Source organism: Mustela nigripes, chromosome 4 (genome assembly GCF_022355385.1).
Source record: "Mustela nigripes isolate SB6536 chromosome 4, MUSNIG.SB6536, whole genome shotgun sequence".
Classification (NCBI taxonomy): domain Eukaryota; kingdom Metazoa; phylum Chordata; class Mammalia; order Carnivora; family Mustelidae; genus Mustela; species Mustela nigripes.
Window position 1 is genome coordinate 96,890,136 of NC_081560.1, and position 22,255 is coordinate 96,912,390.

At 53.0% G+C, this 22,255-nt stretch overlaps 1 protein-coding gene across 5 annotated transcripts in view; it reads right to left on the minus strand.

Moving 5' to 3' along the window:
* The window catches only part of GRB10 (growth factor receptor bound protein 10), a 171,978-nt gene extending 152,506 nt beyond the window's left edge, over nt 1–19,472 (minus strand). Inside the window, exon 1 of one of the 5 annotated variants that reach the window (XM_059397196.1) lies at nt 19,411–19,472. The gene's annotated coding sequence lies outside the window, so the exon portion shown is untranslated. Of the gene's footprint in view, nt 1–8,626; nt 8,798–19,410 lie in introns of those variants that run through there. The other 4 variants (XM_059397198.1, XM_059397195.1, XM_059397199.1 and 1 more) reach the window with 4 other exon arrangements.
* Between the last annotated feature and the right edge of the window lie 2,783 nt (nt 19,473–22,255).

Below are 22,255 nucleotides of genomic sequence, written 5' to 3' on the forward strand. Positions count from 1 at the left end.
AAAAAAAAAAAAAAAAAAAAAAAAAAAAAAAAAAAAAAAGGCCAAAATCATAAAAAATAAATAAAATGCTAAGAGCACAGAAGCAACATACATGAATAAAGTCCTTCCTCTCACCAGCACACCCCCAATCATTCAAGCAGGTGGGCCTTCATGGGAACACACTACCCCTCACTTCTCCATTCTCAGGGAATTAAAGAACCTGGGACACGGGATCCAACGCTCTGTGAGGACAAGCCTAACCCTTCCACCCGCTCATGCCCCCCTGACCCTGAATGAGGCCTGGGACCAGAAGGGCTCCCCTCTCCCCACCCATTCTCCCTGCTTGCAAGGGTGGTCCTGAGAGTCAAAGACAGGGTCAGAGGCAAGTCCCATAAGCTCGGTGCCAGGCCAAGGAAGGAATCCACACCCCCCACCCTTCTCAAACAGCAGCAGGACGCCTTATGCCAGGGGTTTCTGGAGTCAGCTAGGAAATGCAGGCACCTCTCCACTATCCAGCACGGCAACCCCAAGATATACTATCAAGGGAACCGTAATGACCAATGCAAGTTTCAGTGTTTCGTAAAGGTTCTCCTAAACATAACTTATTCCACAAATGTCCACACCGAAGCAGCCTTCCTTAAAACCTTAGTTACAAGAAAGGATTCTAGAGACACAAAGGACAGCAAGCTGTAAGATGCACCCTCCCTGCCCACGCACACGCATACTGGCAAAGTGGCCACGATCAGTAATTACATGCAAATAAACGGAACCCTCAAGAGGCAGAGACTGGCAGGATGGAAAAAAATAAAGACACAAAACCCAACAATATGCGGTTTCCAGGAGACTCCCTTTAGAACAAAAGACACAATCCGGTTCCAAGTGAAGAGATGGGAGAAGATTATTTCGTGTCACCGTTGACCAAAAGAGAGCTGGGAGGGCTATACCTCTGTCGGCCAAAACATACCTTAAGTGACAATTCCTAGAAAGACGAAGAAGGACATTCTATACTGAGAATAGGGTCAATTCATCAAAAAGATTTAACTGGGGCTCCTGGGTGGCTCGGTCGGTTAAGTGTCTGCCTTCAAATCAGGTCAGGAGCTCAGGGTCCTGGGATCGAGGCCTGTGTTGGGCTCCCTGCTTGGTATGGAACCTGCCTCTCCCTCTCCTGCTCCCCCTGCCTGCTGCTCCCCCTGCCTGTGTGCTCTCCTGCTCTCTGTCAAATGAGTCAATAAAATCTAAAAAAAAAAAAAAAAAGATTTAACAATTAAAAACATATATACACAAAATCAGAGCCCCCAAATTTATGGGGTAACTGGCATCAGAACTGAAGGGAAACAGACAGTCCTTCTACAGTAACGGTCCGAGACATGAATATTCCACTTTTGGTCATGGACAGAACAGCCAGGCAGAAGCTCAAGAAGGAAAAAGAGGACACTGCGGGGTCACCCCACCCGACGTCACAGATGCTGCCCACGCTCTACCCGACCACAGCAGCACGCACACTGCTCTCAAGGGCACACATGCACAACGGCCCCGACTGTAGACCTCACCTGTTGGGCCACGAAAGGGGTCCAACCAAATGTAAACAGACTGAAGTCATAGAAGTTTCTTTTCTCCTCACAACAGAATGAAACAAGAGAGCCACAGAAGTCAAAAAAATTCAAAAACACGTGGAAATTAGCACATCCTCTAACCACCAGTGGATCAAAGATGAAGTCATGACAGAAGTTCTAAAACATCGTGAGGCAAAGGCAAACAACAACACAACATACAAAAACTCAAAAGATGCTCAAAAGCGCTAAGAAGGTGCTTAGAAGCGCTAAGGCGGCACATAGCTGCTCATGGTTCCATTACAGAGGAAAGATCTCAAATCCCACACCCAAGTTCATGCCTTACAAAACTAGAACAGGGGTGCCTGGGCAGCTCAGTCAGTTGGGCACCTGACTCGTGATCTCAGCTCAGGTGTTGATCTCAGGGTCCTGAGTTCAAGCCCCTCACTGGGCTCCACGGTGAGCACATGGCCTACTTAACAACAACAGAAACAAAGCTGGAACAAACTGAACGGAACGCTGACGAAGGAAAGAAAAGCATAAAGGTTGGAGCAACGATGAATACAACCCAGAACAGAAAAGCAACAGAGAAAAATCAGTAAAAGCAAAAGCTATTTCTCTGAAAAGCTCAATTGAATGGACAGACCACTAGTGAGACTGACTAAGGAAAAAAGAGCGCACTCAAGATTATTATAATCGGAAACGAAGGCGGGCACACTACGGTTTTACAGAAATAAAAAGGACGAGAGAGAACTATCAACAACTCTGTGCCAACGGATGGGTAAGACAGGTGCAACGGACAGATTCCTAGAAAACCACCATCTACCCCAAACAGCTCCATGAAAAATGAGAAAGTCTACACAGATCTGGAGCAAGCAAGGAGATTGTCAGTAACCAAAGAAAAGCCCAGCTTCACTGGAGACCAGCATGGCTGATGAACGCGGATGCAAAGTCCTCAACAAAACACAACAGGAAAATGAAACAAGATGGGATTGGGAGGGAGACAAACCATAAGTGACTCTTAATCTCACAAAACAAACTGAGGGTTGCCGGGGGGAGGGGGTTTGGGAGAAGGGGGTGGGATTATGGACATTGGGGAGGGTATGTGATTTGGTGAGTGCTGTGAAGTGTGTAAACCTGGTGATTCACAGACCTGTACCCCTGGGGATAAAAATATATGTTTATATAAAAAATAAAAAATTAAAAGGCAAAAAAAAAAATAAATAAAAAAAAATAAAAATAAGTACAATTAAAAAAAAAAAAAAACACAACAGGAGTAAACCAACTTCAGTGGTAGATGGAAGGATGACCCACCTGACCTGTGCGATTTATGCAAGGAATACAGAGAAAGTTCAACCTACAAAAACCACTCGAGAGAACACACCATGTTCATGGAATAAAGGGGAAAAACTGACATGATCGTCTCACTTGATGAAGGAAAAGCACTTGACAAAATTCACCAGCCTGTCATGATACAAGCACTTGATGAACTAGGAAGAGATGTCTTGGTCCGTTCAGGCTACTAGGACGAACTGCCACACAGTGCACAGTTTATAACCAACAGAAATAAACGGCTCACTGTTCCAAAAGCTGGAAATTCAGCTTTCGAGGGAGGGCTCTGTTCCAGGTCACAGACTTTTCCTGTACCTTCACAGGCCAGGAGTTAGAGAGCTCTGTAGGATCTCCTTTACAAAAGCACTAATCCCGTTCCTGAGGGCTCCACTCTCATGCCCTAATCACTTCCCAAAGGCCCCCACCTACTAGGATTTCAACATATAAATTTGGAGAGGACACCAAACATCCAGACCAGAGTAGAAGGGAACTCTAACCACAATACAGTTTATCGCATAAGAAAAAATCCCCAATTACCAGCATCCTCAAAGGCATAAGAGTGAAAGCTTTCCCTCTAAGATCAAGTCAAGGAAGGGGCACCTGGATGGCCCAGTCAGTTAGGCATCTGCCTTGCACTCAGGTCATCATCTCAGGGTCCTGGGATCCAGCCCCTGGTCAGGCACCTTGCTCAGGAGGGAGCCTGCTTCTCCCTCCCCGGTCTGCCCCTCCCTACTTGCTCTCTCTCTCTAATAAATAAAATCTTAAAAAAAAAAAAAAAAAAAGGGCTGCTTTTATCATCTCTACTCAACATAGTACTGAAAGCTCTAGCCAGAGCCATTAGGCAAGAAAAATAAATACATGGTATCCAAACTGAAAAGAAAAACTAAAGTTATCTTTATTCCCAGATGATGTGACTTTACATGCAAAAAAACGCTAAAGACTGCACATACATAAAACTACTAAATTGAAATAACAAATTCATCAGGATATTAAAATAATCAATTATATTTCTATAGAAAATGAACGATCTGAAATGAAATTTAAGAAAATAATTCCATTTACAGTAGCATCAAGAACAATAATTAGGAATAAATTTAACCAAAGGTGAAAATCTTATAATACTCAAGTCTATAAAATGTTGTTGTAAGAATACAAAGAAGACCCAGGGGCTCCTGGGTGGCTCAGTCATTTAAGCACCTGCCCTCTGCTCAGGTCATAATCCCAGGTCCTGGGATTGAGCCCCCCATCGGGCTCCCTGCTCAGTTGAGGAGTCTCCTTTTCCCTCTCTCTCTGCCCCCGCCCCCCGTACTCATGCTCTCTCTCTCTCTCACTCTCTTTCAAATAATTAAATAAAAATCTTAAAAAACAAACAAAAACAACAACAACAACAAAGAAGACGTAAATAAGATAATATACCTTGTGTTCATGGACTGGAAGACTTGACTAGGTCAAACAGCCCACAGACACAACGCTGTCCCCATCGAAGCCCCGCCAGCACTTTTGCAGAAATATAAAGAATCAGAAAATACCAAGTATCAACAAGGACACTAGAAACTGGAACGCTGGTCCACTGCTGATGTGGACAGGAAGTGATGCAGCCACTACGGAAAACTGCACAGCAATTCCTCAGAAACACTACAAACAGGATCATCATAACATCCCACAATTCTACATCTAGGCATGCACCCAAAAAAAAAAAAAAAATTGAAAGCAGGGACTCCGACAGGTACTTTTTACTGCTGCTTGTAAAAGCATGATTCACCATAATCAAAAGGTTAAGAAGAGCCCGAATTGCCCACCCGCAGCTGAACTAAAAAACAGAAGATGGAGGCTACCCTAGGAAAGGATATTGTTCAGCCATAAAAAGGAATGAAGTGCCAAGAGCTCCCACCACATGGGCCAGTCTCGATGAAAGCAGCTAGGCCGAAAACCACAGGCCAGAGGATCCCACTCCTAGAAATGTCCCCAACAGTGAAACCCACAGAGACCGGAAAGAGGCCAGTGGGTGCCAAGTGGTGGCGGGGGCGATGGAATGAGAGTAGTAACTAGGGATTGGAGGCTTCCCTGTGAGGTCTCGCTCAGGTCTAGAATTGACTGGTGGCTCGGGGCACCTAGGGGGCTCAGTGGGCTGAGCGATCAAGTGTTGATTTCGGCTCGGGTCAGGATCTCGGGGTCACAGGATCAAGCCCCACAACGGGCTCCACACTCCCCACACTCCCTGCTCACATTCTAAATTTAAAAGTAAAATAAAATAAAACCTTAATAAAATAAAATAAAATCTTAAAAAAATAATAAAATGAAATGAAATAAAATAGGTGCTGGTTGGACATACCTGTGAGTTTGTAACTGGGTACGATGTATAGTACATGTGTCTACACACACACACACACACACACACGAACAGCACAAATCTGTGAATATACTCATTGTGACCAACTCATACACTTCAAATTTAATTGGGTGAACTGTGTGGTACGTGAATGACATCTCTATTGCCCTGGGACGCCATCAGCCCAAAAAGGTCCCGTGCCCCCACATGTGGAACCAGCATAATCTATCCTCCCCTTAAAGAGATACACTGAATTTTCTGCAAGTTCTGCCACAGGAAAATAGCTTTATCCACCCTGACATCTCCAAGCACATCTGGCCAAGGAATTATTAGCTCTGCGGCATCTCCCAGCCCTCGGGAAAACATGAAGCCGCCCTAAGTCGCCACAAGCACCGGGAGTCGCTTGATAAAGGCTGACAAAGGAACGACCACCAAAGCCCGTTGGGGTCCGTCAACGCCTGTCCTGAGCAATGAGGGGAGGCAAGAAGACAAACATTCTACGGGGTCCACGGTCCCAGGAAGGCTTCCGGTGGTGGAAGAATGGGTGCCCGGAGTGCCGCCCACCACACAGGACAGACTTCCAGGGGAGAAAGGGAAGCGGCTCTCAGGTCGCCACCCCAACCGGGACTGACAACTCCCCCCTTCCCTCCAACAAGGCAGAGCGCAGACTGGCAGGAGGCTGGGGGCGGGGGTCTCCTGGGGACACCGGCCGGGGATCGCTCCCCAGGGCTTGGGGCCCCCAGGTTTACAAGCTCAGTGGGATGCAAATCCCGCACTCCTGCGACGAAGACAGGAAGGCTTCCAGAGCCTGCAAGATTCCGAAGGCTTCAAACTCTGAAGTTTTCTTCATCAGAAGCAAAAGAGACACCACCTAATATAACCCACGGACTCCATGTGAATGTCAAAGGGGGACTCCGGGCAAGTATCTAAAGTCCGGACGCATTGACAAGCACCATTTACAATCACGGAGGGCTAAAGGCTGAAAACTGTCTGGCAGAATAACTAGATTAAGTAACAGCATGAGGAGTAAGAGCTCTCGCAGGGTTAAGCAGCCTTCTTGGAGATGTTCAGAGAGGAAACCACAGACAGAATGGAACACACGCATGAAGACCTCAGCACACAACGCATGGCTGCAGCCAGAGCACGCACTGGCCGGGGAGCCGGCAGACACGCAGGACCTTGGCTGCACCCTGGACTTACTGAGCTGGTAGTGGCCTGGTCATGGGATCCCAGGGCTGCTCACGTGCCCATTCCAGTTTAAGGACTGTTTTTAGCCCCTGTTAACCCCGAAGCTGTGTCAGTACAGACCACTGCCAGCTCCCTCCAGGAAAACAAGTGAAAACTCCACTGGGATGGCTCCTTCAGCGCTGAGCCAGCCCTCAGCCATGCCACGCCACCCCTCTGCTCAGTGTCCCTTCCTCCAAGGACGTCACGGTGCTCAGCAGGAGCGTGGTGGCAGCAGGCAGAGGGGACACACTGGTTCCTCCAACACCTGACCAGTGAGTGACTCCCAGGGTCCGTGTGAAAACCCACCCGCGCACTCCTGAAGCCCATGTCCCAGCTGAGCGCTGAGCAGGTGCTGAGAGCATCCAGTCCTCGGCAGCGAAGGAAGGCAAATAACCAGAGCCGAGGCACCAGCACCATCCTGCAAAGAAGTCAACCACGATGACAACAAAGGGGAACAGTGGGGACCTCGAGGTCCCATCCATGCACTCAGGGCTGCCTTCCCTCCCTGACGTCAGACTAGAGCCGGGAGCACCTGGAGCCCAGCGTCCCACAGACCCGGAAAGTTCGGCAGAGCCATGAACTCCCTGCCCAAGGAGACAGAGGACAAAAGGCAAGGGGGAAGCAAACAGGTTCAGTGCACACCTGCTGTCCCCATAACTGGAGTTCCTGCTCCCCGTGTCCCTCTAATCCAGCCCCTACCAGCCTAGGGAGGAACAAAGCCCACGTCACCCAGGAAGAAGGAAGAGGAATAGTTCTCCTGAACCCGTCTGAGTAAGGCTTCATGGAAAGGGTTCAGGTACTTGGAAGGTTCCGGATGGGCTAGGGCTTTGTGAGTCATTTCCACCCCTGTGAATTGGATGAACAGGAGTAAATACGGTGCATCATGTTGATTTTGGATGTAATGTGTGGCCATGTCAACTGCCAGGCGTGCTTCCGCGGCCTGCGTGCGTGGGGCTGGGTGAGCCCTGGAACGAGCCGTTTTTTGTTAAGTCTGATGTAAAACAAAGAAACAAAAAGAGCCTCATCACAGCCTCCTGTCCCATGTTCTCCCAGAGCCCCCCAGGTTCCACAGGGCTCAGACTGCCCTACCACTGCCCCTCACTCTGCCCTTGACCTTCTGATTAGGCAATAATGCTGGCAGGTAGGAGCTGCCAAGTTTCTGACCCAACTGGTGGTTCCAAGCCCAGAACACAGAGCTCCTGAGCTGGGGTGACTTCTGAACCCAGCATCCCTGCAGGAGCTGCAGGCTGCTTTACAGAGACGTGGGATTCTAGATCCCAGCCCTGTAGGTCGGTCTCATGGATCCAGGCAAGGCCTGGAGAGGTTCAGAGGTCACTGCTTGAAAAACTGCTCTCTCCTAGCCACCCCTCCACCCAGGCATTATCAGGGCATCACCTCCCGTCTGAAAGGAAGGTACGCCTGTTCTGTCTGGACTTTCCTAAGACACTCTTACTGCGTCGCAAGGCCACACCCCAAGAGGCTGCCTGGCTCTTGTGGGACCACGAGGGTAGAACATCAGTGGATTTAGACTGCAGCAAAAGTTCAAAAGAGCCTATGTTTTCTGAAAAGCTCAGAAACCCCGGTCTGGGTGGCGCTGATGTAATGGCTCCAGGAGTGACCGACAGTCAAGAAAACGCTTCGACCTAACTCACACTTGCCTGCCACCCTTCTGGAATCCGGCTAACCTCCCACCAAAGCAAGAGTGAAATCACCGCGCATCCTGTGGACTGTGTGCCATGGCAGTCACCACACACCCCCTCCATCCTACAAGGCGCTGAGTCCCATCCCTGTTTCAGGGACACGGGGCACAGCAGCGAGCCCTCCGGAGTCTGACGCGCACAAACACCTCCCACAACCCGACTTCCCCGTGTGGCTGCCTGGCACCCCAAGTCCAGAGTAAGTCTTCTCCTGTGGGTCTTTACCAGTTTTACGCTCTCGAGAGCCAGAGGAGAGGAAAACCAACAAGTCCTCACACACCCACCCCCGGCCCCAACCAACATTGAGAGCTGGTGGGTGTCAGGCTAAAGGGCAGGCGTGTGACACCAGCTCCCCGTGCACACAGGGACAGTCTCAGCACAGGAGCTGAGACACGCATGAGACTAATGGCACTGCCTGGTCCCACGGTGACTTCAAAACAGACCCTGAGGCTCAGCACTCTGGGGCCACCACCCACCCAATCCCGGCTGTCCCTTGCCCCTTTCACACTTACGGAGAACCGGGAGGGAAGGCGCCCGCTTCTTCTTCCTCGCCTGCAGGGGTGGGTAGGAGACGGCAGCCTCCCCAGACAACAGCCGCCCGGTGCGGGCACCTCCAACAAAACCTCTGTCAACAGCCTGAGCAGGGTGGGACTCCCGCCGGCAGGTGATCAAAGCGTCAATCACGGCGTGGAACAGATCTGACCGTCCTAAGAACAAGGGCACGGTGGTCCCACCTGTGTTTGGAGCGATCTGCTAAGCGAATTCAAGCGTGAGAAACTTCCCCAACATCTCACACCCCACCCTACGCACTGGACAGGTTCGCTCCACGGAGGAGGCGGACTTGGAGGGGTAAATGCAGTGTCACAAGCTGTGTCCGTCCTGGGCTTTTCTACGCGCCTACGTATGTCAACGAGGCATGAACGAGGTCCAGACAGGCCTGGGTATTCAACCTTAGCAGAGAAAAAGGTCCAGTTTCCCCCTAGAAACCCTTATCTGTTCATTTCTGCAGCTGGCTCCGACACCCACTGCCCACCACTGGGCTCAGAGATAGTGGACAGCTTTATCTGGGTACAGTTATTACTTGTTACATATTAAACAACTAAGTTAGAAACGGTTATATAACACCTTGTCTGACAGCTGACACCCAGAGGCTCCAGGATCCTGGACCCAGGGCAGCAGGAGATAGGGCAGGGGGCAGTGCTTCTGAGAACACGCAGCGCCTCCAAGCCACTGGGCCACCAAGCGCACGGCGAGAACAGCGAGCAGCTGACCACTGTTGCCTTTACCGGTCACCCAGGACTGGCCCTGCCTGGAGAGCATGCAGATGAGGACCAGGGGTCACACTGCAGGGGTGGCCCCAGTGCATCCACATACGCTGTGTAGCACTGGGTATGCCAGACCCACCACACAGGCCACTGCGTGCGGCATGGGAAACCCAGCAGGGGCACCGGCCACTTGGTGCACAGCGTGGGGGAGCCAGCTGAGGCGTAGGCTGCTCAGTGCACAGCATGGGACACCAGGCTAGGGTGCAGAATGCACAGTGCACACACAGCTTGGGAAACGGCTCAGGGCAGAATGCACAGCGCAGAGTGGGAGACCAGCTGGGACACAGGCCACATAGCTACGTCCCCACTGGGGAACTTCTGTGCAGAACATCAGACCCTGTGTCCTGAGCACCCCCCAGACACAGCCTGAGGAGTTCCAACACCAAGAAGTAGGGAAGCCATCCTGCCAAGGGCGGGATGCTACCCTGCCTCCAAAATACAATGAGACCCACCCCTACCAGTTCTCTGTGCACAGAGGACCCTACAGCACAGGTCTGGCCCCACACTGCTTACTTACAGGGGATGGCATTCTGAGGAAGGGGGAAGAAGCGTGGCCTGGGCCAGGTACCTGGGACTCCAGGCCCAAAGCCCATGTGACTGGGTCACGCCCTAAGGCTTCAGGGAGCACTTCCATTGCCCCGGCCCTGGTTCTCATGGCAATCCAAAAGAAATCCCCTGTTCCCTCCACTGCCCCATGACCTCCCCCACGGGCCACCTCCACTGTGATGGGCAAGGACACACCCTGCTCACAGAAACACAACATTCTCCTTCTCTGCCTGTGAGAGGATGCAGAGCACTGCGCCGGGGGACTCCCAGGCCCACCACCAGTCAGACCCACGACAGCACACCCTCTTTCCGCCTGCCCAGGAGCCTGGGTGAGCACCAGGGGCGGCCAGTTCGGGTTTTCCAAGATCACTCCCAGTCTTCCCCAGAGTGTGTGAGCACAAACAGCAGGAAGGGAGAAGCTACCTCTTGAAGCCAGAGGCACAAGGCTAACAGACAGTACATGGAGCGTGGGCTGTGCGCTGGGCACAGAACAGGGATGCGCACGTGCATAGACAGCCCTGAACCGGCCTCACAGTGGGCCACATGGCCAGGGAGCACACCAGCCTCTGGGACACAGCAGGAAGAGCTGCAAGCTGCAGAGGGCAGTGAGAACCACCTGGAAGCAGACTCTGACGGACGCGCCGCCGCACGCACACTTGGGAAAGGGAGCAGAGAGCTGGGGAGCCCAAGGGGCGCTGTGCTCAGAGGGGCGGAGAAGCACCAAGTGCAGCTCCCGAGAAGCAGGCAGGGCCAGCCACGGGCCCTCTAACTCCCAGAGGGCTTGGGGAAGACACCGCAGATGTTCACCCGACTGGGAAGTCCTCCAAGGCAACCAGGGCCAGGTGCTCTCAGGATTCCGACGTCGACCCTGTGAACGCCAACCCAAAGCAGAGTGTTCAACCCAAAAGGAGCAGCAGCGAGTCTCTCTCAAGGTTCTGGCAGATCCGGAATGGCCTGGCCTCCACGCCAGGAGGCAAAGCACACCCCACAGGAGAGTTAGCCGTACACGGCACCCTCCAGTGGGGATGCTGCAGGGTAAACTGAGGCAAAGTCCAGCCCTGACATTCTAGAAGTCAAGACCCCAACAGGTGAACTTGCCCCAGGTCACAGAGCAAGTCACTGGCACAGGTGAGCCCCACTTTCCTCCCAGACGTGAGGCTCCCCCGCTGCTCTCCATGGAGACTCCCCACCCCACCTGTGCACTCAACCACCGGAAGGAGGAGCAGGGGTCCCATCTACCCCCTGGCCTCTGCTCTCAACCCTGGCCGTGACTCCTCTGCCTGATCTCGCGGGCCCTGCAGCCTGCTGGGGAAGAGGAGGGATTGACATGACAGAAGGGCCCTCCTCCGCCACCCCCCCCCAAAAAAAATATCAGTGCTCCCAGCTAGAAGCAGGCACCAGAGGGCAAGAGGTAAAACCACGCCGTGACAGATCCAGAAAACCTGGGCCTGCGCCAAATGACCCACTGACCACACACTCGGCTGTGCTAGGACCGCAGGAAGGGGATCTTCCAAAAGGCATAAAAGCCAGAAAGCCAGTGGACCAGACGAAGCTGATCAAGGATCCAAAAGAGCCAGAGGCCCAGCCAGAAAGTGGAGACACAGCCAGACCAGGCCCGCAGGCGTCGGGAAGGAGAACCGCAGGGAGGCGGGGTCTGAACAAGGGCACTGACTCCAGCGAAAGGACCAGCTGCACCCCCGTCCTCCCCCAAAGCCATCAGCCAGCACCTCCGGAACACGGAGCTGCTTTCCAGAAGCACTGCAGGGTCTCTGGGCCTCTGCGACCACACTGGGTGCCAGCGGGCCAGGGGCAGATGACACAGGGCTGCCGAGGTGCCCAAGGCCTGCCACAGCCCCGTCAGCAGGAAAGAGGCTTCTGCACACAGTCTAGCCAGGGGAGGAAAAGTCCCAAGCCATGGGCACCAGGGGCTCCCCACACAATGGGGCAGCCAGACAGCCCTCCCTGGAGGCCTGCCGTCAGCTCCTCAGGGAGGCCTCTGAAAGCAAGCAGGCAGAAAAGGGCCCAGACGTCTGAGCAAAGCCTTGAACCTGAATGATAGGTGCTGCGTGGAGTGGGTCGGACACCACCCTGTCAGCCTCAGCTGTCTAGGCCTCTCCACTGGCCACCCGGGGCGACCACTCGGACAACTGCTGGGGCACAGACCCGACAGGCCTCGTGAATGAGGAAGGCCTGCCCACGTGGCCTGCACCAGCAGCCACAGGCCCACACCCCTGACCACGGAATGGCAGATGAATCCGTCTCCAGCCAGCCCCAGCCCCAGGACTGTGTGGGGACAGGGACGATCTGGAGTCACCCATCACACACAGCCCTGTTCCTGCCCTCCCTACCGCCACCCCTGCTTCCCCAGGCTTGGACATCCAAATAAAACACACCCGGAAGCTCTCGCCTGCCACAAGCTCTCCTTTCTGTTAAGTCAGGCACAAGTGTGTAGAAAATTTTTAAACAATAATGTATTGTTTGAAGAAAAAAACTATCCAGGAAAAAAAAAAAAAAACAGAAATGAATATACCGCTTCCCCCCCCAAAAAAATTTAACAAATACTCTATCTACAATACAACGATATTATGGGATTAAAATTAAAATAATCACTTTTAGTGATGATGGACGTGTCGCTGTAGGTTCACTGACAAATGCCCCCTCTGCTGGGAATGCTGGGGGTCTGGGAAGCACATGGGAAATCTCTGTTTTCTGCTCAATTTCACAGTCAATCTAAAAAACACAAAGTCTGCTGAAAGAAAAGAATCAGAGAAGAGGTCCTTGGGGATTAAAAATTAAAACAGAAATTTAAAATCCAATAGAAAGGATTAAACATCAGCCTGACGTACCACCCAACCTCAAACAGAACAGACAGAAAACAGGAGATAGAAGTAATTGGAGAACCAGTCCCAGAACCTAACAAACAAAAGCCACTCTAGAAAGAAAGAAAGGGAAAGGCGGAAGAAACGAAATTAAAGAATTAATTTAAAAACATGTCCCATGCCTGAAGGACCTGGGTTTCCAGCTTGAAGGAACCCTCGCTGTACCTCACACAATAGATGGGAGCCCTCCCCCCCAGGCACTTCTTCAAGGGACTTCCAAACAAAGATACAAAGAGAAAATCCCAGAAGCTTCTAGACATGAAAAGAAAGAAAACAGAAAAAAAAAAAGAAGAAGAAGAAGAAAAAACAAAACAAAACAAAACAAAACACTCAGACAGTTTCATACCCAGAACCAAGAATCAGATTAGGTTCACTCTCAACCCCATTCTGCCTAAAGACAGTGACATCCTTTGAATTGTTGAGGGAAAACAGCCTCTAGTCCAGGAGTCTACACTTGGACACACGTATCCGTGAGAGGATAATAAGGATGTTTTCACACAAGCAGTATCCCAAGAACTGGCAGACCGGTTTTTTGGAGGCCAGCATGGAATGTTCCTCATCCCACTGTGGGAAAGCATGAGGAAAGAGATCCAGAACCCTAGAGGAAGGCAAAGGGCATTCCCAGGCTGATGGGGAAGGAAGAGCCCCGGGGGCGGGGGGAGGGGGGGACCAGGGAGAGCTAAGCACATGAACCACCAAGGAAATACAAAAGCGCTCCCAGAGACCGACCATGTCGGGCCAGACGGGGAAGGTGAGCGTGGGGTGCCTCACCGCTCACCCCCAGAACATCAGCAGTGTGTCACGGCCCAGCCCACCTTGCCAGAAGACTCGGTGGGGAGACCACTGAGGGAGCTGGGGCTGGGACTCCACACCTTCCAAGAAGAGAACTCAAAGCATCACGTGAGAAATGAGAGACAAGCGCTTAGAAATATAGATAAACATGAACACAAAAAACGAAGCCTGGTCACTTCTGGGAAGCCTACTGTTTACACACGTAGATTATTCCGATTACAAGATCAAACTAAAGGTAACAAAGGTCTGCCCTGGGTGCCTAGGGATTAGGAAGCTGGGGGATGCCTCAAATGGAGGGACCTTGCATGAGGGTAGGCTGGAGAGCAGGGGACGGGGCCCTACTTGTGAAGGCTGCCTGGGCCCACCGCAGCCCTGTAGCCTGCAGGGTGGGGAGAAGGGCCAGGCCTGCGGTGTGGACACAGTCCAAGAGTGGGGCACGGATCCCCATCCTGCCTTATCCTTCCTCTAAAGCTCTCACACCAAAGGGGAGACGGAGGCCACGGTCTCATCTTCCTATTTCTCTAGAAATATCCTAGCCTGGTTTCCATGAGATCCACAGAATTCTGGGGAAAAGAGGACAGTATCCTAGGAAGAGCAGCCTGAAGGCTCTTGGGCAGCACACCATGGTCTTCTCTGAGCCACTGGGAACGCTGCTCAGACCCTCCACATCCCTCAGCTCAGCCTCCCACCTGGTGACAAGATGTCCAAGCAGGAGCCCAGATTTAGAGCAAGCTGTCGTCCCCACACCAAAGAAGCCCTCCTGTCTGCGTGAGGCCAGTGTACAAACTTCTGAACTTAGAAGTTCCTCGGTTCATAGTCACTTTCCGGTCACTATGAGCTTTCTGACGCAGGGGCTCCTAAAATGACCACTACTAGAACGGAACCTGAGAGAAGTTTTTAGGTCAAGGGGAGTTCTCAACTCGCAAACATGGGGAGAAGACACTCCTAGGGATGACAGGTAAGAAAATAACTAAGCAAACCAAAGGCCTAGCTATCCCATCAGAGAAGGGAGCGCCTACATGGTCCCTGCACCGAGAAGCATCTCAAGGGAGATCCAGGCAACTTGTGGTCAGCAGCCCAGGTGGTCCTCATGGGTGGCTCCCATGGGACAGGACAAGAGAAAAAGGATGTCCACAGGGGGTCTCCAGGCATCCCTCACCATTCTGTACTTTCAGAGGCCCTGGGATGGTGCACCTGTTAGCTCCAGACAGGGACAAATGTTCTGAAGAACGGTCACCTTGCAGTTCTACTTTTGGTGACAGCTCCCAGCCCTGCTTCCAAAGGACAATAACGATGCAACGCCAAGGACCAGCATACGTCAAGCTCTTTGCATGCCAAGTGCCTTCAGAGCCCACGTTACTAGGCAAGACGGCAGCGACTGGTGCCTGGGCCCGTTGACCCGGCTGGAAAACCTAGTCAGGACTCAGGGAGATGCAGGGCGGCCCGCCGGCACAGCCCTCGATGGTGTGCACAGTCGTTTCCCAGGATCACAGTCAGCCCGGCAGGACCCGGGCCCACGTTCACTTCCGTCCCAGCCAGGCCAAGAGATTCTGTAGACGCCAGACACCAACCAACCTCGGGGTCCTAAAACTAGATACTGCCTGGCCTCGCACTGCCTGAGCCCAGGGGTCTCCCACATTCGAGGCTGCAGCCCACCCGAGCCTGCTCGTCTTCTGGGCGTCCACCGCACTCGCTCCTGGTCCAGGGCAACCAGCTGCCAGCACCTGCTCTTCGCTATCATCTGGTTCAAACGCTTTGCCCGCAGATAACATGTGCGTTCCACCACCCATCTCACTCCTGGAACCCCCGCTGCGGGGAGCTCCAGCCGCCGTGCTACAGGCAGGCCAGAAAAGGATCCTTACAAGGACTGGTGCTCAAGCAGGTTATGGTCCCTCCCCCAGGGTCTGGGGGGTAGCGAACACGAGCCCAGCACCAGCAGGCAAAGGCGTGAGAAGTGAGGCCCTCCTTCGAGCAGACCTTGCAGATTAACAGGAAGTAGGATAATCAAGCTCACAAGCTGCTCCAAGTCAAGGCTGAGTGTGCCCTGACGGCGTGTCCAGGCTCTCGCAAAGTGCCACCCTCCACACGGAGGGTCACGTGACTCCAACAGCCCTTGCCCTAACTCCAAACACGCCTTTGACTCTCATTTTACCGATGAGCTTAGTTAACCTGCTCAGGCTCTCCACCCCAGGGAACAGCAGACCCGGGGGTCACACTGCAGCAGCAGGCCTCGTGCAGTGGTCAGCATGGGCCACGACCCCCGTGCAGAGCAGAAAGGGAGCGCGATTTGTCCCCGACACCTGCTCCCAAGGGAGGTGCCCAAACACATCGTCCCCTCTGGTAGCTCCGGCCCGGATCAATCCTTAAATCAAGGATCTCAATAGTCAAGGAAGGTCTCTGTCAAGTCCATTTATGAATTTGATGGTCAAAAATAATATTCTAGTTTCCCTAGTGGCGTCCAGAGGTGATGAACCAACCTGAGTTCCCGGCAGGCATCTATTTCCACCTGGACACAGAAGCAAAAAGAGAGATCCCCTCAGTCGGGACAGGGCTCTTTGTGTAGCCATCTCAAGGAAGAGTCACACCATATCTCTTCCCATCAATAAAGAAGAGCCATCAGCCCTTCCCGGTGCTGGCAGTTTTATGCTCTCCCTGCTTTCATCTCCTTCTGGAAAACGGGCCCCGTGACCCCCAGGAGCAGAGACAAAAGCCCATCCCAAGGAGAGGAGTTCAGAAGCTCCTGAAGCCAGGGAGGGGAGCAGAGGCAAGGCTGTCCCCACCAGAGGTAGAAGGCGGGGGAGGACACGGCTAAAATACGAACACAGATCAGTGTCTGAACAGATGAACCATGTTCCACACCCATCAGCATGCAGACCTCACAGGTTACCAGATCCCCAACGTGCCCTGTCTGCCAAGCTTCGCCCACCAAGTCGCTCAACTGTCTTAGTTCCTTCTGTAATTTCCCATAATTCGACAGTTGAGCAAAAAATAAAGACAGGTTAAAGGAAGAAAAAAATCTTCACTAGCAGAAAAAGTTTGATTTAAATTTTGAACATGACTGGTTACTTAAATGCAAAGACGAGGCAAGTATTTCTCCCCACAAGCTCACGCAATTTTACGTTAGCTTAACAGTCTGAGAAACAGAGGGGGATTTTGCACACGCGGCAAATGCAACGGCTTCCTCCCTGCTGCACGGAACAGACCCCTCGGCTCTGAGTTCTGACCCTGGCTCAAAAAAGTCCTACCACCGTGTGGGTTTTTCCTCCCCTGCAGAGATGGACAGAATTCCAAGAAAATATGTTCCTTAAATTAGGCCACCTTCAAAGCATTAGGTTTTATCAGATACACCAACCCAGAATTTCTACAGCTCTGAGACGAAGCGGAAGGCACAAAAGCTGCCTCTGTTCAAGCACGAGTTTGCTTTCTGTACCTTGTAAGGTCTCAGACCAGCCACCCCATCAAAATTAACGTTCTGTGCCAGCTCTTAGATCCTGACTTTAGCTGTCTCCACTTGGCCAGTCACTGTGGGTGCCCTGGGTTCCTATCCTGACGGCCACCACCAATAAATGCCTAGACAAATGGCTGGCAGGAACCTGCCCTGCTCTGGATTCCCGACTCACAAAGGAAAGGTACTCCGCCCAGCCAACACTGCCCCAGAAGTGGTACACACCACAAGCAATAAGGCCACTGATGACTTTTTTAGGGATGCAGAGCTTCTATTAAATAAAACACTGCTTTAATTACCATCAAACAACTTGCCATATCGAGCTCATGACATCAAAGTTTCCTCCCAAATGAAGTGTGTATTGAAGTACAAAAAGTGAGTGGAGAAATTGACGAGGGCCTCGCAACAGGACAAATCTGGAAGGTGGGGAGCCCCCAGAGTGGCAACAGAGCTTCCTACTTCTCCAGCTGTGTGGCTGGAAGGAAGAACCTCCTCTGCGCCACTTCTCGCTTTCAGAGGCAGATGGGCTTAGGCAGAAACATGAAACACACAGGGCTTAAAAAAAAGAAAAAAAAAATCCCAAACTACCTCCTGGTGACAGTGCCGTCACCTGCTGGCCAGGTTACCATGACATGTCAGCTAACCTGCTGAGCCTCAGTTTCCATACCTGTAAAACACGGATCAGCGAGCTGTGGAGGCTGAAAGCAAGGAGCTTTCTAAGGAGTCTTTTACAAGGTGAAATGTTACAGAAGTATCAGGAGCCAGGCTTCTCAGTTACAGGAGCTGCTCTCGGCTGTGTAATTTGGTCTGTCCTCACATTCCCTCCCTGTAATCTGGGGATTGGCCTGTGTGGCCCTTTTCTTTCAAGTGTTCCCAATAAAACTCAAGTATTATGTGCAGGAATCCTAGAGTTCAGATTTTTCACAGAAAAGACAAAAAGAAAAACCTCAGTCATTTAGAATCATTCCTGGAAACACATTTGGCTTCAGGGTTTCTCCTTAATAAAACACCCCCCAAGAGACACCTCACGGTCACCATAAGTCACAGCTTCTTCCCACCTCTCCTCTTGGAAAGAGAAAGGGGGACGCTGGGTCAACTCTGGGGAAGAATCACCAGCTTTGCGCCATAAACCCCCAGTCGACGCCTGTTGCTGCGCTAACATGTGTTCTTAGTAAAACTGAGCGAAACGTTAAATAGAACACCATTTCTGAACCTCGGGGGCTGCAAATGGCTGAATCAGCATTTTCGGAAACAAAGTGTTCTGGGCCTGGCCTTGTAAACAGCAGCACAGAGAAAGTTGTGCAATAATGCATATTTACTCAGGAGCGCTACTTGTTTGGGCTTTTTCTTTGCATCTCTTGAATGAAAGTGGCTACGATCTTTGCAAGAAAGCCTCCTTTCCAAAGCGTCGCGACGATCCAGATCCAGGACAGGGTCAAAGTCACCTGTGGCTCCCCTACGCTACCCACCCTTTTGGTCGGGGCAAAGGACACAAAGTCTGCGTTTCTTCCAATCCCAAGAAAAGACGAACACAATCAAAAGTCGAGAATACTCCTCATTTCCATAACGCACATACTCAAGGACAGAGGCAAGGCAGGCGTTTGGAGAGGAGAGCAGCGAAGGCGGGGAGTTGCATCAGAAATTTCCTTCTGCGAACGGTCTGGCTCTTATCACATTTCCACGGCTGGCGGGCGGCTGATCCGCGAGCCCACAACTTGGTGTTAGGCCCCGGGCGGCGGGTAACGAGGCCACGAAGAGAACCAAAAAAAAAAAAAAAAAAAATTCCGCGGCGCAGCCGCTCGGGCCAAGGGAGAGGAGCCCGGCCCCACCGCCCCCGCCGCGGGCGCACCCCGGGCTGCAGAGGCGCGTGCAGCCCGCCCCCCGGGCGTCTCCGGGAGCTCGGCCTCGGCCCTCAGGGCCCGGCGCACCCAGCACCCCCCTGCCCGGCCCAGCCCAAGCCCGCGGACGGCCGGCGTCGGACCGGAGGGTTCGGGAAGGCGCCGCCCGGCCCCTCGGTTCCCCGGCCGGGAGCGCCGCGCGCACAGCCGCCCCCCGCCGGCTCCCGGCTTCCAGCTGCCCGCCGCCGGCTCCCGACTCCCCGCTGCCCGCCGCCGGCTCCCCGCTGCCCGCCGCGCCCGCAGCCCCCGGCCCGGAGGCGACGCCCTTCCGCCCGCCGCGCCCCCGCGGCGCCCGGCGTCCCCGGCCGGCCGGCCCGCGCGCAGACAATGACGGCGCGGGGACCGCCCGCCGGGCCCGGCAGCGCCGACCACAAAGTAACTTGCCGCCGCGCTCCCCGCCCAACTCCGTACCTGCCGCGGCGCCGCTCCCGGCCGCCTCCGCGTGGCCGCCGGCGACCCTCGGCGCGGCCGGGGCGGGCGAGGGCGGCGCGCAGGGCGGTCCCGACCCCCGCGCGCCGCCGCCCAGGGGCTGCGCGCAAACTTTGGGCTCTGCGCGGGTCTCCGCGGCCTCCCAGCCAAGCCCGCCACCGGCGCTCCGCTCGAGTCCCTTCCTGCCTCCTCCCGGCTTCCCCACCCCCTCGCCGGGCTTTAAACCCGCCCGGCCCCGCCCGCCTCCGCCTCCACCGCCTCCGCCGCCTCCGCCTCCTCCCCCGGCCGCTTTTCCTGCTCCTCCTCCCGCCGCTGCCGCCGCCGCCGCCGCCACAGCCCGGACCGCTCGGCTGCCGCCAGCGCGGGCGGAGCCGCGGCCGGGGCGCAGGGCGGGGCGCGGGGGGCGCCGGGGGCCGAACCTGCCGGGAGGGGCCGCTGCGCTACGGCGGGACGGGGGGGAATCCCGCGTCCTGCCCCACCCCACCCCGCTACCCCAGGACGCGGGACCCCGGCCGCCCAAGCCGGGCGCCGGAGAAGGACACGTCGGACCTGTCCCGAAAGGCAATTTGGGAACGAATTCTCTAAAACTCTAAGTATGAACCGTGTGGTCCAAATCCTCGACCCCGAGCGCCGCGGAAGGACCGACCGGACGACGACGAGCTGCGACTGCCTGACTCCGCGGTGGGCTGGCGGTCCGGTCCGGGAAAGGAGAACCGGGGTTTGCATTGTCCGCCCACAGCCAGCCAGGTGTGGGGCCTCGCCTCTCTGAGCCTCTGTTTACCCGTCTGCGGGTGAGCACCCAAGTGCCGGTGGAGTGGGGAAGCCCTGCATGTTTTCTTACTGCCTCCAAACCTCAGTGTCCTTATCTTTGAAATGGGCTAATGCGCCTGCCCGAGGGTGATATCCTGGGGATTCAATGAGGTCATGGCTGTTACATAGAGTTACTGGCACGAAGGAACCCCTGAATTAATGGAAACTGTTGTCATTGATATGGTTATTAACGTCTCTTCCCAATCAAAATTGAAGTACAAATACGACAGTAACAATAATCACGTCTTTTTCTGGGTCTTGAGGTTGTGGGAACAGCTACCGTATAATTTACCTTTACTGAGCACACATTTTGTGCCAAACATTCGCTAATCTTCTCATTGAGCCCCCACTCTGGACCCCTTGGGGATGCCAGTCTTCCCCAGGTTGAATAACTTGCTGAAGATCAAGTAGCTGGTCAGTGCAGAATAAGCATTAAAACCCTTTATGGCACTTTTTATGGCTCCCGCTTTTCCCACCTTGGGACAGAATGTATCAATGAAAGGTCATCCATTCCAGTTACTGAAATAGGCCTCCTGAAAGCATCTACGGTTTGCTCTAAGCTCAGAAAACCATTAAGATGAACACCTAGAGAAAATGATATGAAGGAGACTTAGATTCCCGAAAGAACAAAACATAAGGACTCTTGCTGCAGACAAAGGATGGAGAGAAAATTAAAGAGAAAACTTAAATTGGGGCATCTTCTCAAAAGGATATCAGCTTTGAATCTTACAGCTTTGCCAAAGGCCCCGATCAGCAAGGAATGCCTACACCACTCGGAAAGGCTGATAGGCAGGGGGCTTTTATAGATGTTCAAAAAGCACCTTATGTATAGGCATATTTTTTTTTTCCTGCGTCATTTGTAAGCAAAGCTCTGTACACTGTAGTCCTTTCCTCCTATGTATTTTTTTTTTAAGATTTTATTTATTTATTTGACAGAGATCACAAGCAGGCAGAGAGACAGGCAAAGAGAGAGGGGGAAGCAGGCTCCGTGCTGAGCAGAGAGCCCGATGCGGGGCTCGATCCCAGGACCCTGAGATCATGACCTGAGCCGAAGGCAGAGGCTTTAACCCACTGAGCCACCCAAGTGCCCCGTCCTCCTATGTATTTTAATATGTCTTTCCTAAAGTAGGAATATTATCTTACACCACCATAGCACAGGTACCAAATTCATAAATGTACACTGTAAAATCCTTGTGTGTAATCTAGGTCCATATCCCAGTATCGCCGGTAGATCTGAAAATGTCTTTTATGGTGTTTCATTCCCAGACAAACTTTAGTCTAAGGTCAGGTATCACATTTAGCTGCCTCAACATGGATGGGCTTTCAAACATTACTATTCACTGAGGAGGGATCAAAATAAATGTCCTCAAGTGTTTTTGTGCTGACATCGATCCCCAGAATTCCTGAGACAGGCCCTCATTCCCTACATTTCCCAGCTCTGCACAGACATCCACGCGTGCCTCTCCCTTCTGGGCAGGGCCCATTCAGCATCACTTCATGCTACAAGTTCATGAACTTGTCACTCTTGTTGTGGCTCTAGAAGCTAACAGCTGTCCCCCGTGCCGAGCCAATTCTGTGGGCAGATTGTACCTTAGTGCCTTCTCCTGCTGCAAATTCCAAATGCTCCCTAGCCACATGCTCCCTTTCAAAAGCATAGAAATCCCAGCGGAGTACAGCCCTGTAGCAGATAAATTACCCTAGAGAACCTGGCCCACCAGGGGCCAGGCTGTGTGGCTTTGTGTTCAAGAGCTGCACCGAGGGGAGATGCACCGACACAGTGAGGTATCGAGACAAGAAAGAGGATTTCTTGATAGTGAGGAATTCCGTTATGCAACTGTGAGCTAGAATCCTCCTTCAGCTGAAGGCAGAGAATCTGGCAGACTCCTACTGTAATTAGAAAGGAATTGGTTACTATCCGTCTTGGTCTTCTCCGTTGACTGTAAGCCTGGGACAAGGCTAACCCCGTGCTGTTCACTAGTGTCATCCCAGCAGGGGGAGTGCCGGGCCCTCCTTGAAA